Source organism: Oryctolagus cuniculus, chromosome 1 (assembly GCF_964237555.1).
Source record: "Oryctolagus cuniculus chromosome 1, mOryCun1.1, whole genome shotgun sequence".
NCBI classification, from domain to species: domain Eukaryota; kingdom Metazoa; phylum Chordata; class Mammalia; order Lagomorpha; family Leporidae; genus Oryctolagus; species Oryctolagus cuniculus.
The window spans coordinates 54,766,419-54,780,562 of NC_091432.1; the positions used below are offsets into that span (position 1 = coordinate 54,766,419).

Genomic DNA, 14,144 nt, shown 5'->3' on the forward strand with positions numbered 1-14,144 from the left:
ATTAGCCTAGTGAGCCGCGGCGCCGGCCCGTCACAGCCTTTTAGTAGGCCACAGAATAATTGTGCTGGGTTGTGGCCAGCATTCCTTTTAATAGAATATTGTGGAGTAAAATAGAAGATCTCAGAGTTGTTTGCACATAGTAAGGTGGACTATTGCTTGATAGACTCCTACTTGCCTCGTAAGTATTTGCATGCGGGTTCTGGGTGCCATAGGCTTCATGCAGAAATACATATAGTCCTCATTGTGGGTTATGATTTTGCAAAAAGGCAGTGAAGCATTGTTCTGGGTAGGTGATTCCTGGGGGGCCCTTGGGATCTGACTTTGGTTCACACAGGCATGACTCTGGGAGAGCTGGTGAGCCCTTCCCTGAGCACAGCATAGGTGGGGAATGCTACGAGGTGGTCTCAGGGAGAAGCGGGACTACCAGGCCATTTGAGCCCTGCCCCTAAAGAGAGCCCAGCACACCACACTCTGCCCAGTAGTTCTCCCTGGCTAGGATGGGGAGGAGCCTGGCAGAAGATGAGTGGGCTGAGATAGAGCCGGCCCCCCTAACCCGCCTCGGTGCATAGTACAGGGAGTGAGCTGTGAGGTTTTAGATGAGGTGAGTGAAGTGGTGTCTGGGGTGGTCTCCACAGTGATCCCCCCAAGCATGAGGGCTGTCACCCACAGGCCTCTCTGGTTCACAGTGGCCACTCTCAGGACCCTGCCCCCCAGGCTTCCCGACCCCATGCTCCAGGCTGCTTTGCTTTCTGCAGCTGCTAAGATAAATGAATGCTATTGTACCCATAACTCCAAACACCCACTGCCTGTGGGTAACCACACAGGCCTGGGAGGAGAAACCAGGAGCCCCCAGGGAGCCGCTGTCAGAGACACTCGCCCAGAGGAAAGGCCATTAGCTCTGGGCCTGGGTCTCCATCCTGAAGAGAAGACATTCGTGAGCCCCTGGAAGGCTGTGCATTGGCCCAGCCTCTCAGGTCACCTACCGACCTTCATGCCTGGCACAGAGGATAGAATCCCTCAGGGCCACAGGGTCTCTGAGCAGAGCACTCATCATCAGAGGTGAGCCTGGGGTACTGCCCCAGAGCCTGCCTTGCGCTTCCAGACCTGTCTGGGCCCAGGAGCACAGACGCACGATTACGGAGAAAGTTCAGAGTCTGCGTGATCCCCCACCCACCACGGAAGCCACGCCTGACCTTGTGCGAGAAGTGTTCATGTGGACAGAAGTAGAGAAGCATGGGCCCGTGCGCTGCGTCCCAGACCTGCCGAGTGTCTTTGGAGCTTTGCTTCCTTTGGTCGGCTGCAGGCCGTACCTACCTCCTTCCTCTGCCTTGGGTGCCCAGGCAGCACGCCTGGCTTGGACAGTGAAGAACTTGCCAGATGGAAGGACGACTTTCTTTCCCCCCATGATAGCTTCTATGCACACGTTCCTCCAGACACATGCTGCATTCATAATCCGGAGCGTCGGGACATCATAAAGGGTTCACATCTTTCATGTGATAAATATTTTTACCGTCATGCTTGAGAAATGGATTTTGTTTGAAAATGGCCTATTTCCTTTGATGGCTCCTTTGACGTGAATTCAAAGCTTTTGCTGATCCTGCCAGGGACCGGGGCTGCGAGGGCCTGTTTGTTACCATTTCTCCAAAGGACAAATCCACTTCTCCCCTCACTGCAGCACGGTGCACACTGCCAGAGCTGGGAGACTTATAGCTGGTGGATGGCCATGAAAAGATGACCACAAGACCACGGCTGCCAACAGCACCACCAGTGCTCAGCCCTGGGGCTGCCACTGCTGGGGCACATGGGGGCCTGTGAGCAGACCCCAGGCTCGTGGGGCCCCGGTTCGTATTTATCCTGCGCTGCTGTGCATTGCACTGAAAGATTCAGGTGTGGACCATTTAACTGGAGCGCAGCTTCGTCATAGTGCTTCTTCCAAGTTTGTTTTTACAAGTATTCTCCTGTCGTCTTTGAAACAACACATTTTTAATAGTCCTGCTACATGTAGGGGGCAGCCGCTTGGGACTGGAAGAATCTGTTCTCAGGATGAGCCTTTGCCGGCTGTTGCAGACTCCTGTGACTGCATGTGTATGCCTGTGTGAGGATCCAGATGTGCAGAGTGCAGTGGGAGTTGTGCTGTGCTCTGTGGGCCTGGAAGGAGGAGAGGACTCTCCCAGTGAAGGAGCTGAGAGCCAGCACTGGAAGGGAGGCCGGGGACTAGAGAAGTGTTCACTTCTCTGCTGCTGTGGTTCTGGGAGTGGGGAGTGCTGAGCACAGCCTCAGCCTGCCTTTGTCGAGTGCTATGAATGCAGAGCCCCAGGCCCCAGCCCTGTTGCAGCAGGTGCTCTGGGGTTGGGAGCCAGCAGCTGGGATTTAACAAGTCTCCTGGGAAAGTCCCTGAGGTCTGGGCCTCAGTTTCTCCAGCACACTGCTGCCCTGTAAGACCAGAAGGAAGGCACCTGCCACAGGCGGGAGAGGCTGTTGGAGTCACAGGAGCCAAGGACACAGGATTTTAGCAACATTCAGGCTGCAGGCTTCCCGAAGCAAAGATGCTCACGCACACCCCAGTGCCTCGGAGGGAGTCCCAGTGACCGTGGCCGTCTGACGTTGGCCAGAGCTGCAGGCTGGCCTCCTGCAAAGGGTCACACATCTGGCTGCCCCTGGAGCCTGACTGGTGCCACCGCAACACCAGCAGGGTCCGCCCAGCTTTCGCATCCCAAAAAGCCCGTGCGTTTGTCACTCCCTAAGATGAGTTGTTTACATGCACTTGATGTCGTTGGCTGGGGGTGTAAAACCTGGGTCCTTGCACAGCAAGGACGGTCATACCCATGCCAGGACTCACTGCTAGGCACGCCCCTCTCTCTGTCTCTGAGGGTGCACACACAAGTCCTGGCTGCCCCTACCTGCTCCTACCATCCCAGTCATGTGCTCAGCCACACCCTGGCCCACAACCCAGCCCGTGCAGGGGAGGCAGGAGCCACAGTGCCGGCCAGGCAGGCATGGGTGTGGTGTTTGCGGCTGGGAGAGACCCTCATGCTTGGTCTGGAGTCGTGCTGTGCCTTGCCTGCCATGACCCCAGTGACTGCTTCCTCCTGACCCCAGACTCACCCTCTAGTTCCTTGTTAGGACTTGCTGCCCTTCTAGAACCCTGGCCTTCCCTGCTGGGGCTGCCTCCCCTCACCTTGCCAGCCCCTCCTAGGAGGCAGCCTGCTCCTCTATCCCTGGCCTCTCCCTGGCTCCTGTTGTCAGGGTACTTCTGGAATCATAGCTACCTTTTATCCTTCCCTAGGGGGATTGGATTAACTTCAGTGGGCCCAGTCCAGTGGGCCGGCATTGGGTCCAACGAGGCTGATGCCAGGGAAGTCAGAGTGGGTCCTCATGGAGTGGTCGAGGTGTATCAAAGCCAGTGTCCTTGGGGCCAAGGCTCTTAACCCACAGGCAAATCCTAGGGGACTTGGTTCCTGAGCTTGCTGTAACTGTCCGAGGGTGTGACGCTCTGGTATTCCTGGATTCCTCACTGTGGTCCTGTGCAGTAGGCACTGTCATCCCCATTTTACATGTAGGGAAACTGAGGCATCTCACATTACAACTTGTCCGTCTGGCAGATGGAGCCATGGGTTGCAGAATGTGGACTGGCCATATATGGCCCACTGCTGCTTTCGTGAACAAAGTTTTGTTGAAACGCTGTCATGCCCATTCTCTGCGCGCTGTCTCTGGCTGCCTTCACGCTGCACTGGCATAGCTGAGTTGCTGTGACCCTGCCGATCCCTGCTTCACACCACACTGCCTCTCAACCCAGGAAATGGAATGCAGGTTGTTCATGCACGGGCCAGTGAGCATTTCTCTGGGGAGTGGTCCATAGCTGTCATCAGATTTTCCAAGGGTCTGGAACGCCCCTTCCATCTCCTCCTCCAAAAGTAACAACAAACAATGGAACTTCAGGGAGTTTGGAAACCAAATTTAGGGATCCAAACGCCAACTCCCCTAGTCCAAAGTCCAGCAGAGGGAGGTGTAGCCATGGTCAGGAGCCACTTGGAAGCTGGAATAATTTACTAGAGCTATCCAGGAAGAAGAGGGACAAGAGGGTGATGACCACTGTGCCTGCCTTGCACTGTCCGAGGCTCACTTTGGTGTACAAGAGAGGCAAGACTAAGATGACTTCAAGGGGCAGGGATGGTCAGGTGGAGATAAGGCCATGCCACAGCCCATGGCCCTCTGCTGCCCTCTGGTGCACCTGCTCCTTTGGAGAACCTGATTGGCAGATGATATGGTTTAAAAATGTTGCCCCAATGTTCATGTGTTGGAAACGTGACCCCCAGGTTCACATGTTGATGATAGGTGGGGATGGGGCCTTGGGAGGGAAGTAGGGTTAGATGAGGCCATGAGGCTGTGGTTCCTATGACAGCGTTAGGGACTGTGGAGGGAGAGAAAGAGAGCCCCGAGCTATCGCGCTGGCTCCATCTCACCATGTGATGGCCTCTGCTGCGTTGTGATGCAGCAAGAAAGCCCTCGCCAGATGCTGGGCACTGTGATACCAGACTTTCCAGCTTCCAGAAGCTTAAGGAATAAGCTTCATTTCCTTATAGATGACGCAGTCTGTGGTGTTCTGTTACATATAGCTAAAGAAAATGGACAAAGAAAGCAGCCCTGCTCACGGTGTCAGCTGTTGCTGCTTTGGCTCCCAACAACCCTGAGAGCAGAGGATTGGAATCTCCTTTAGATTTTGAGAGGCAGAGAGACAGAGAAAGCTCTCATCCTTTGGTTCACTTCCCCAATGGCTGCAACAGCCAGAAACTCCATCCAGGTTTTGCAGTTGGGTGCCAGAGACCCAATGACTTAGGCTATTATCTGGTACCTTCCAGAGTTAGCATTAGCAGGAAGCTGGAATCAGGAGTGGGGCTGGAACTTGAACGCAAGTACCCCAATCAGTGGCTTCACCTCTAGCCCAAATGCTGACCCCTGGGATCTCCTGCTCACAGCTGGGAAAAACCACGAGATTTGAACTCTTACAGTGGAAGCAGAAGAACGCCCCTCCTGCTCCCCATGCTGTGCACATCCTGACACTGGAGCCAGTGGCCATCTCCTTACCTGATGCCAGGGAATGCAGGCTGCAGATGGAATGAAGGTTGTTAACTCACAGCTGATCTTTATTTTTTTTAAATTTTTTTTGCCAGGCAGAGTTAGACAGTGAGAGAGAGACAGAGAGAAAGGTCTTCCTTCCGTTGGTTCATTCCCCTAATGGCCGCTACGACTGGCACTGTGCTGATTCGAAGCCAGGAGCCAGGTGCTTCCTCCTGGTCTCCCTTGGGTTGCAGAGGCCCCAAGCACTTGGGCCATCCTCCACTGCCCTCCCGGGCCACAGCAGAGAGCTGGACTGGAAGAGGAGCAACCGGGACTAGTACCCAGCGCCCCAACCGGGACTAGAACCTGGGGTGCCGGCGCTGCAGGTGGAGGATTAACCAAGTGAGCCGTGGCACCGGCCCACAGCTGATCTTAAAATAGGGAGACTACCTGGGAAACTTCAAGAGGGCCTGAAATGTGGAAGAGGGGGGCATGAGAGATCCCTGCTGGGGTGTGGGAAGGACTCTGCCTCCTGTTGGAATGTTTCAGGAAGAGGCTAGGAGCCAAGGAAAACAGCAGCCTGTACATGCTGGGACGGCAAAGCAAAGATTCTCCCCTGAGCCCTGGGTGGGGGGTGGGAGCACAACCCTGCTGACTCCTTGACATCAGTCCAGTGAGACTCATGTCAGACTTCCGACTTCCAGAATGGCAAGCTGATGAGTTTGTGTTGCTTGAAGCTACCAGGTGACTGTCGCTCCCCCTCTTCGTGGAGGAGCAACACAGGACCCTGCACTGTTCCTTTCGTCTGCTCGGCCCTCCCCGGGTTTGCTGCTGGTTCTTCCCGGGTTGGCTACTATCCCTTCCACCTCCGTGGAAGGGCAGTTCCCCCTGGCCACATTCCCCACTTCCGCAGGGGAGCGGCACACCGCCGGCCGGCTCTTTCTCGGGGGCTGCACAGGTGTTCCCTCAGATGTTCCCCTTAGATGTTCCTGGTGCATGCCGTCTCTCTCCTCCTTTATAGTCCTCCTCTGCCAATCCTAACTCGGCTGCCCACACGCCGAGCACGCTGCTCTCCAATCAGGAGCAAGTCCTACAGTTTATTGGTTGAACTGGAGGCAGCTGTGCGGAAGCTGTTTACTTCTCTCCCAGCGCCATATTGTGGGAGAGCAGATGCATAAAATAAGTCTTAATTCCAGTAACTCAGTCCAGTCCGGGCTGCTCCCCACAGTGACTGTGGCAGTAGGAACCGAATCCACTTGCTGTGTGCCTAGTGGTTTGCTAAGCCTCATATCCTCTTTGCAACGAGCTTAGAGGTAGATGGTATTAGCCCCATTGAACAGATGAACAAACTGAGATTGAGAGAGGTTCAAGAGCTTGATGCAAGTCACATGGCCAGTCTAGAGCCCCTTGGGCTGGTGGACTCAGCCCTCAGAGAGCCCGCCCTAGCAAGGGGCACTGCTCCTGCCCACAGACCCCACCCTGTCTCGGGACTCGGTGCTCTGCAGAGGCCTGCCTCTTTCCTGCAATGTTCCCGGTGGGCCAGAGGAATCTGTCCCCTACTTGCCTGTGCCATGAGGAATAGCGTCCCTGTGCTGAAGACTTTAATGGGCTTAGACTTGAGAATGTCCAATCGCCCTCCTTCTGATCAGCTCCAAGCCTTTTCCTAGCAGACTGCACTTCTTCCTTTGAGCAGCTCCAAGGCTTCCTGGGAGAGAAAGCCTGATGGTGGGCCCACCGCTGTCCTGGGTACCCCTTGGGGCAGAGAAGCAGGGCAGCCTGTCACTCGGCAGAACAGGTCATTAACTCACAGTCAGTAGAGCTCTTCACACATCTAAGGGTGTTTGAAAAGACCTGGACGTTTTCCCTGGGGAGCCCAGGGCACGTGGAAGCATAGCAGGTGTAGGCAAAGCAGGGCCACAAGGTGCTGAAGTCCCCCTCCTCCCCCGGAGAGAGCACAAAGCCAGCTGCGTCTTCTGCAAGAGAGGCAGAGGCCCAGGGAGTTGGGGTTCACGTGTCGGTGGAGGCTTCTGCCCCTCCGGCCGGCCGCTTCCCTTGGGTCTCAGTGCCTGCCTGGGATGGGATCAGCCACAAAGGCCAGCATTTGGGGCTCCAGGCCAGAGGTCTGGAAGAGGAGGGCTCAGGAGGCAGAAACCCAGGCGGCCCAGCAACCAGGCTGAAGGTGACCGAGCGGATGCCACCGTCCAGCTGTCACTGGTGTCATTGCTCCCAGCGTGGTGATGTAGACGCTTGGCTAGCAGTGCTGGGGAGAACTGCCGTGCAGTCAGGCTTCCCAGAGAGGCCCCAGCACCGGGCTCTGATGTGGGAGTAATGGTGACTTCTCCCCAGGCGGCAGGAACTTACTGAAAGCCAATGAGAGAAATGTACGTTTTTGGACGCTCAATTACTCCATTTCTTTTTATCTCCAAATAAAGCATGCACCAAGGCATCTCCAGAGTGGAGAAAAAAAGTTTGTTAAAAGTTGTTGAACTGCACATTTAAAATGGGTGAATTTTATGGTATGTAAATTACGCCCCAATAAAACATTTTTTAAAGGGCATGGAAGGAGAAGAAACCCCTTCAAAAAATTATCGTGGTTGGGGGGCGGGCCTGTGGTGCAGCAGTTAGGATCCTGTATCGGAGTGCCTTGTTTGAGTCCTGGCGCTGGTGCCCATCCAGCTTCCTGCTACCGTGCACCCTGGGAGGCAGCAGATGATGGCTCAAGTGCTTGAGTCTGCGATCCATGAGGGAAACCCAGACTGCATGCCTGGCTGCTGGCTTTGTGGGCATTTGGAGAGTGAACCAGCAGGTGGAAGATCTCTGTCCTGGTCTCCCTTTTAAACAAAATGAAATAAATTTCAAAAAAAATTTGAGAGGTTAATTGGGAGCCACAGATGAGTCTATGAAAGTCTTTGTAGGGTTGACATGAGGCACAGAGGGTTAGCTTAGGCTGCTGCTTGGGACACCCCCATCCCATATTGGAGTGCCAGTTTGAGTCCCGCCTACTCAGCCTCTGATACGGCTTCCTGTGAATTTGCACCCTGGGAGGCAGCAGATGATGTTAGCTCAAGTGCTTTGGCACCTGCCACCACGTGTGGGAGACCAGGATGTAGTTCCAGGCCCTGGCTTCAGCCTGGCCCATTCCTGGCCATTGCAGGCATTGGGAGGTGTGAAGCAGCAGGTGGGAGCTCTCTCTCTTTCTCTTTCTCTCAGTCTTTCAAGTAAATAAATCTCTCTTTTTTTAAGTGCTTTGGAATGGATCTTTGGTGCAGTGGTGAGGACACCACTTGGGACATCCATCCATGTCTCATATCAGTATATGGGTTCAAGTCCCACAGCTCCACTTTGGATTCTAGCTTTCTGCTAATGCACACCCTGTGGGACAGCAGGGTCCCTGACACCCATGTTGAAGGCCTGGATGGAGCTCCTGGCTTCTGATTTCAGACTGGCCCAGCCCTGGCTGTTATGGGCATTTAGGGAGTGAATCAGTGGATGGGAAATATCTGTCTCTGTCTCGCTATCTCTCGGCCTTACAGTAAGTAAATAAAAATAATAATACATATTTTGAAAATTTTTTATTGTAAAATCCCCCTTTTAAAAATGAAAAGACTTGGGCCAGTGCTATGGCAAATAGGTTAAGCCTCTGTCTGCAATGCCGCCATCCCATATGGGTGCCAGTTTGAGTCCTAGCTGCTCTTCTTCTGATCCAGCTCTCTGCTTTGGCCTGGGAAAGCCGTGGAAGATGGCCCAAGGGCTTGGACCTCTGCACCCACATGGGAGGCCCGGAAGAAGTTCCTGGCACCTGGCTTCAGATCGGCACAGTTCCGGCCATTGCAACCATTTGGGGAGTGAACCGGTAGATGGAAAATCTCTTGCTCTCTATCTCTTCCTCTCTCTCTCTAACTCTGTCTCTCAAATAAATAAATCTTAAGACAAAACAAAGGACTTCTTATCTGAGTGGTCGGCAATGCTTGTTCCGCGACTTAATGCTCAGACTTCAGCTTTCCAAAAGCTCGCTTCACCACCGCTCCCTCTGGAGCTTCACGGTCCACTCCTGTTTCTCCATATGAAGACAGAGGCTGGAAGGGGTCTTGGGTCTTGCCCAGAGACTGAATGGCAGACCCAGGAGTAGGGATGGAAGGGGTCCCGAGAAGACTCTGGGAGGACCAGGACCTGTGCTTTTCCCTGTGTTGGAGGTAGGGCCCCAGTGCCCATGGCAGGTGTTACCTGGCTCCTGGCTCTGCCTGTCCCAGTTTCTCACACTTCCAGTCACTGGGTTCTGGATTTCATCACTAAGCCCCTGAAGCTTACACTTTGAGCATGGCCTGAGGGCAGAAACAGAAATAGCCATGGTAACAGGACCTGCTGCCAGGCAAAAGCTCCGCCTCCCTCCCTCCCCACCCTCAAAGCCTTTTTAGCTGGTCCCTCTGCCATAGACAGGGTCATAAACCAAGTAAAAACCACAAGAGGCAAGCAGGCACCAGTTTCCTGGGAAAACCTCCTGCAAAGTAACCAAACCTAGGGACTAGAAGCAGAGTGGAGTCTTCTAAGAAGCAGAGCCTGGTGTGGGTAGGGCTAGGGGTCTTCAGAGACCCCCTGGGGGAACCCCAAACCATTTCACCTCTGGTTGCCTCTGTGCAATGTGACCCTCCTGTTGCCATGTCCTAAGACCCAAGGGCTTGTTGGTATCTGGGCTGTCACTTAGGAAGAGGACTGGGCTTCAGCTTCTCTTGCAACTCCCCCCAAAAGCCATGGGCGTCTCAGAATTCCCACCTACCTGCAGCCGGCCAGGCAGGCGCTGGCACAGAGGCTCGGCCTCAGAAGCTGGGGATCTCCAGCAACCTGGTCCCAGAAAGGGCTGGCAGCGTTACAACGTCTGTCTCACTGCAGGGCCCATTTCCTCGCCACTGTTGTACAGTGTCAGTACGGCCAAGGCCATAGAGCAAAAGCCAGCTGTCCGGGCAGGCCAGCCCTCTGTTTGGGACTTCCCATGGAAGCAGCCACCCCATGCAGGTGTTTGCTCCGCTTTCAGCTTCAGTGGCTTCAGGAGCCTCAGCAGCATTGGCAGGGTCTCCAGATGTGCTCCTCTTCCCTGGCCCATTAGCCCGTGACAATGCTTGGAGCCACGGCTTTTGTTGCATTAATTGCTCAAAGCTTTGCAAGCCCTTTCCTGCTCCACTTCCCTCCTGTCTCTGTGAATTAGCATGGAGGCTGTCAGGATGTAGCTGTAAATTTCCTCTCTCATTAATGGGCTGTGTGTCGGGTACTGAGGGCATATCTCTGAGCCCATATTGTGGCATTTCCTGAGGCCCCAGGTGATCATGGGTAGAACTTTCTGGAAAACAGGTCGTGCACCAGATCATTCCCCCATGGGGAAGCAGATGAGCTGAGAGAGTGAGTCTCCAGAAACCTTCCTGTTCACAGTAGCACATGTAGGGAAAGGCCTGAGCAAGTGGTAGTAATGGCTGAACACTGGCCAGCAAGGCTTGGTGTGGGCACTCACTGGTTTGCAGGAGGTTTAATGCAGCAGCAGCAGCAGGGTGCTGGGGCTCTGGTTTGGCCAGGCCTGGGCCCTTTAGCTGCTACCGTGAAGAGACATGGAGCCTCCTGAGAAGAGGACCAGAGCACCTGGAGCTGCACGGGTTGGAGGGACTCTTCACAACAGCTGTTCACCGCCGCTGTGAAGGTGTTCCACAGTTTAGCAATGGGTGTGAAAGAGTACAGACCAAGCAAGTAGCCCCCTGGGGCCTGAAGTTTCTGCATCTTCAAGCCAGCCCATGATATGCCCTGTGGTGTCCTGAGCTGAACTTTCCTCTCATCTGTAACGGGAGTGATATGATCTACATCCCGGGGAAGCAGCAGGGCCCAGCCCGGCCACCTGCAGTGGAGTTGGGGTACAGTGTACTAGGGGATCAGCAAGGGCAAGGGCTGCACAGTAGACACCCAAGGCCAGGGCCTGTGCTCTGCCTCCTAGGGCAGTTACCCTTGGTGACACTTGCGTGTTGACTTTGGGATGTAAGCTTCAGGAACTGCTTCAAACGACGGGGCAAATCCCATGCTTTTAGCCTCTGGTTTCTGTCACGGCTCTTCCTTCCCTGTCCACAGGCTGGCCCAGGCCTGCTGAGTTCCTGGCAGCTGTGCCTCTGTTTCCTGGCTTTTGGATCTGCACGGCCCTCTGTCCAGTGGCTCTGAACTCCACCGAGGGCTCTCTCCTGCTTCTGCATCTTGCCCTTGTTGGCCCCTCCCATGGGGGATGGGGGTCTTTCCTAGAGTGGGCCTGCAGGTCTCACCCATTCTGCAGGGTTTGTCAAATATCCCCTCCTCCAGGGAGCCCTCCTTGCACTTCTTCCACACTCTCAGGGACCCCGTGGCATTTTGTGCACCCTCCACGGGAACGTTGATGGCATTCACTATATGTCTTCCTTTCCTGCCATATCGAATGGTGCGAGAGGACTGGGAAACCTATCAGTAGTCTTTAGACCCCAGCACTAGGCTGGCACTGAACAAGCTTGTATAAACAATTGTTACTTAGCTGGCAAAAGGTGTTGCTGCCCTCAGTGGGCAGAGCTGGCAGCACCGAGGCCCAGCAACCAGGGAAGGGCAGGTATGGAGGAGCCCCCGTGAGGGCATTCTTGGGGTGAGCAGCAATGGCTGCTCCCTGGGCCCCTCAGAGGGGGTCCCTCAGCATTTGCCTGAGAAAAGTCAAGGGCAAGGATGGAGCCAGCCCCATCCCTGTCACTGTCACAGTGGCATGCTCTGGACGGGGGGTACTCAGGAGGGAGGACAGGACGCCAAGAGCTGAGGCCTGGTACAGGAGAGACCACCTGGCCTGACTCCCCGGCGCCCTGTGGTTCAGGCTGGGTGCTTTCCAGAGGTTGCTTGGGGCAGCTGGTTGGGAGATGTTGGGTCTCCCCACCTTGCCACCCTCTGCACCTGGGCTTCTGGAAGGAAGGACACTTGCGATCTTCAGTGACCTCTTTCTGGTTTGGAGCCCTTCCAGGCAAGAGTCGAAAGGGGAGTGGGGAGAGGGGAGAGGTTCCTGGGTACTCCCTCAGTGTGCAGTCCTCTTGTAGATGCTTGGGGGAGATGCCAGCTACTTCTGTGGGATAAGGATGACCACCAGGGAGCCCCAGGAGAGCAGTGGGGGCTGTCCACCAACCACCGATGCCTTGCAGCTGCCCAAGGCTGAGCACAGGTAAACCAGGTGTGTCAAGGATGTGCCCTGGCCGCACCTGCACTGGCATGAAGGGACAGGGCTCCAATTGCCGTGCTACTCCCTCTGAAGGGTTTGGGGCATCCGGCAGGTGGGGGCTCTCTGACTCCCACCATGACCTGCTGCTCCCACCACACTCATTCATTCACTGACATGGGCTGAGCACCGAGTGCTGCTCTAAGCACCAGGGATTCAGCTGAAAATGAAGCAAATTCCTGACTTCAGGGCTCATAGTGTAGTCAGGAGAGAGAGAAACACAAGGGACAAGCAGTACAAATGGGGAAAGTGTGCACCTGCTGTGAAGGGGGCTGGCTGCAGGAGAGACCCTGCCAGGAAAGCGGCTATTGAGTAAAGGAGAGGAAGTAAGGGGTGCACACCCAGAGGGAGGGGAGAGAGCTGCCTGAGCCAAGGTCATGCGCTGGCTGCTCCTGGCGTGGCTGCAGAGGAGGAGCTGGGCCCTCTGATACGGGCGGGTTCTTGCAGGAGTCAAGAGGGAAGGTGGAAGGTATTGCAGACTCCTGAGCACGGAGGGAGGTAGCATGGCGATGAGAGCCTGGCCCAGGGTCCCCTGCCAGGGCTCCCCACCTGCCCAGCCGCCTGGCTCACGGCAAGTCAGGGAAGGTGGGAGGAGGCTTTGCCACTTTTGTGTCACTGAAACGCCACCTGGGCCCCCCGTGTGGCTGTCTGGTGCAGCAGCTCTTTCAGCCTTCCCCATCGCTCCCTGAGCCCCAGGTGAGCGTGCAGGGGCTGGGTGAGGAACGGGTTGGAGTAGCAAATTCCCGGCTGTCAACAGAATCCCTCAAGTGCACTGGCTCTGCGGCTGGGCTCAGCGCCCTGTGCCCTGCTCACCTCCACCTTGAATGAGCCCTCGATATTTGTTTCTCTTGAGTCACCTTGCCAGATGCTCAGACACACTCAAGAAAGCTGGGCCCCCAAAGGGGCCTTGGCCCAAGTTCCCCCCAACCACCACCACAGGAGTGCCTTGTCCCTGGCAGAGACATATCCCAGGGTGTGGCTGCCACCCAATGTGTCCAGGCTCCCCTGGACCCCTGTAGAGGACCCAGCCCACTCACTTCCCTGAGGTCTCTCTGTCCCTCAACACGTCGCCTTTGCTGGACAACTGCGTGAGTCTGGAGAAGGGAGTTGGCCAGTTAAGAGTGGGTCACTTGTCAATGACATGGAGTTCCTTCATCTGGGGCTACCCGCAGCAGTGTGTCTCAGGGCTGGGGCTCCCAGGCAGGGGCATCTCTCCATCTAAACTCAAGCAGGGTTGGTGTAAAAGCACCCCAAGGGACCTGTGGAGTTGTAGGTCCTCAGCAGCTGGTGCTTATTAAGAGCTTGCCATGCACCACAGACTGTCCCTCTTAGTACTCTATGAGGAGTGTGTGGTTGTCAGCAACCCCATTTTCCAGATGTGGAAACTGAGGCTCAGGATAACCAGTAAATGGTACAGCGGCAGGGTAAACCCCAGGAGTCTGACTCCACCACCAGTGTTCTTAGCTTGTTCTTCGGAAGGGAAAGAAAACAGGAATGGAGTTAGACGTAGCAAGGCCTCCATACCTAAGGGAACCACCGGTAAGGTGCAGAGCAGAGATGGCACGCTGGTGTTTCCAGCTTCGTGGGCTGTATGGTCTGTCGTGCCCACTCAACTCTGCCCTGCAGGCTCTGAAGCAGCCACAGACAAGATGTGCAAACGGATGCAACTGTGTTTCCACACAGTTTTATTACAAACAGAGGTGGTGGTCCAGATTTGTCCCTTGGCCTGTGATTTGACACCTGTGGTGCAGAGGAAAGACTGTGGCATTTGGAGGAAGCCAGACTGTTGTTGATTGTCCCTGATGAGCTGGGTGACCTTGGATTCGTTGTTTAACTTTTC

At 55.2% G+C, this 14,144-nt stretch overlaps 1 protein-coding gene across 2 annotated transcripts in view; it reads left to right on the forward strand.

Moving 5' to 3' along the window:
* GALNT18 (polypeptide N-acetylgalactosaminyltransferase 18) overlaps window positions 1-14,144 on the forward strand; it is a 342,573-nt gene that overhangs the window by 162,511 nt on the left and 165,918 nt on the right. The gene's annotated exons all lie outside the window — the stretch shown is intronic.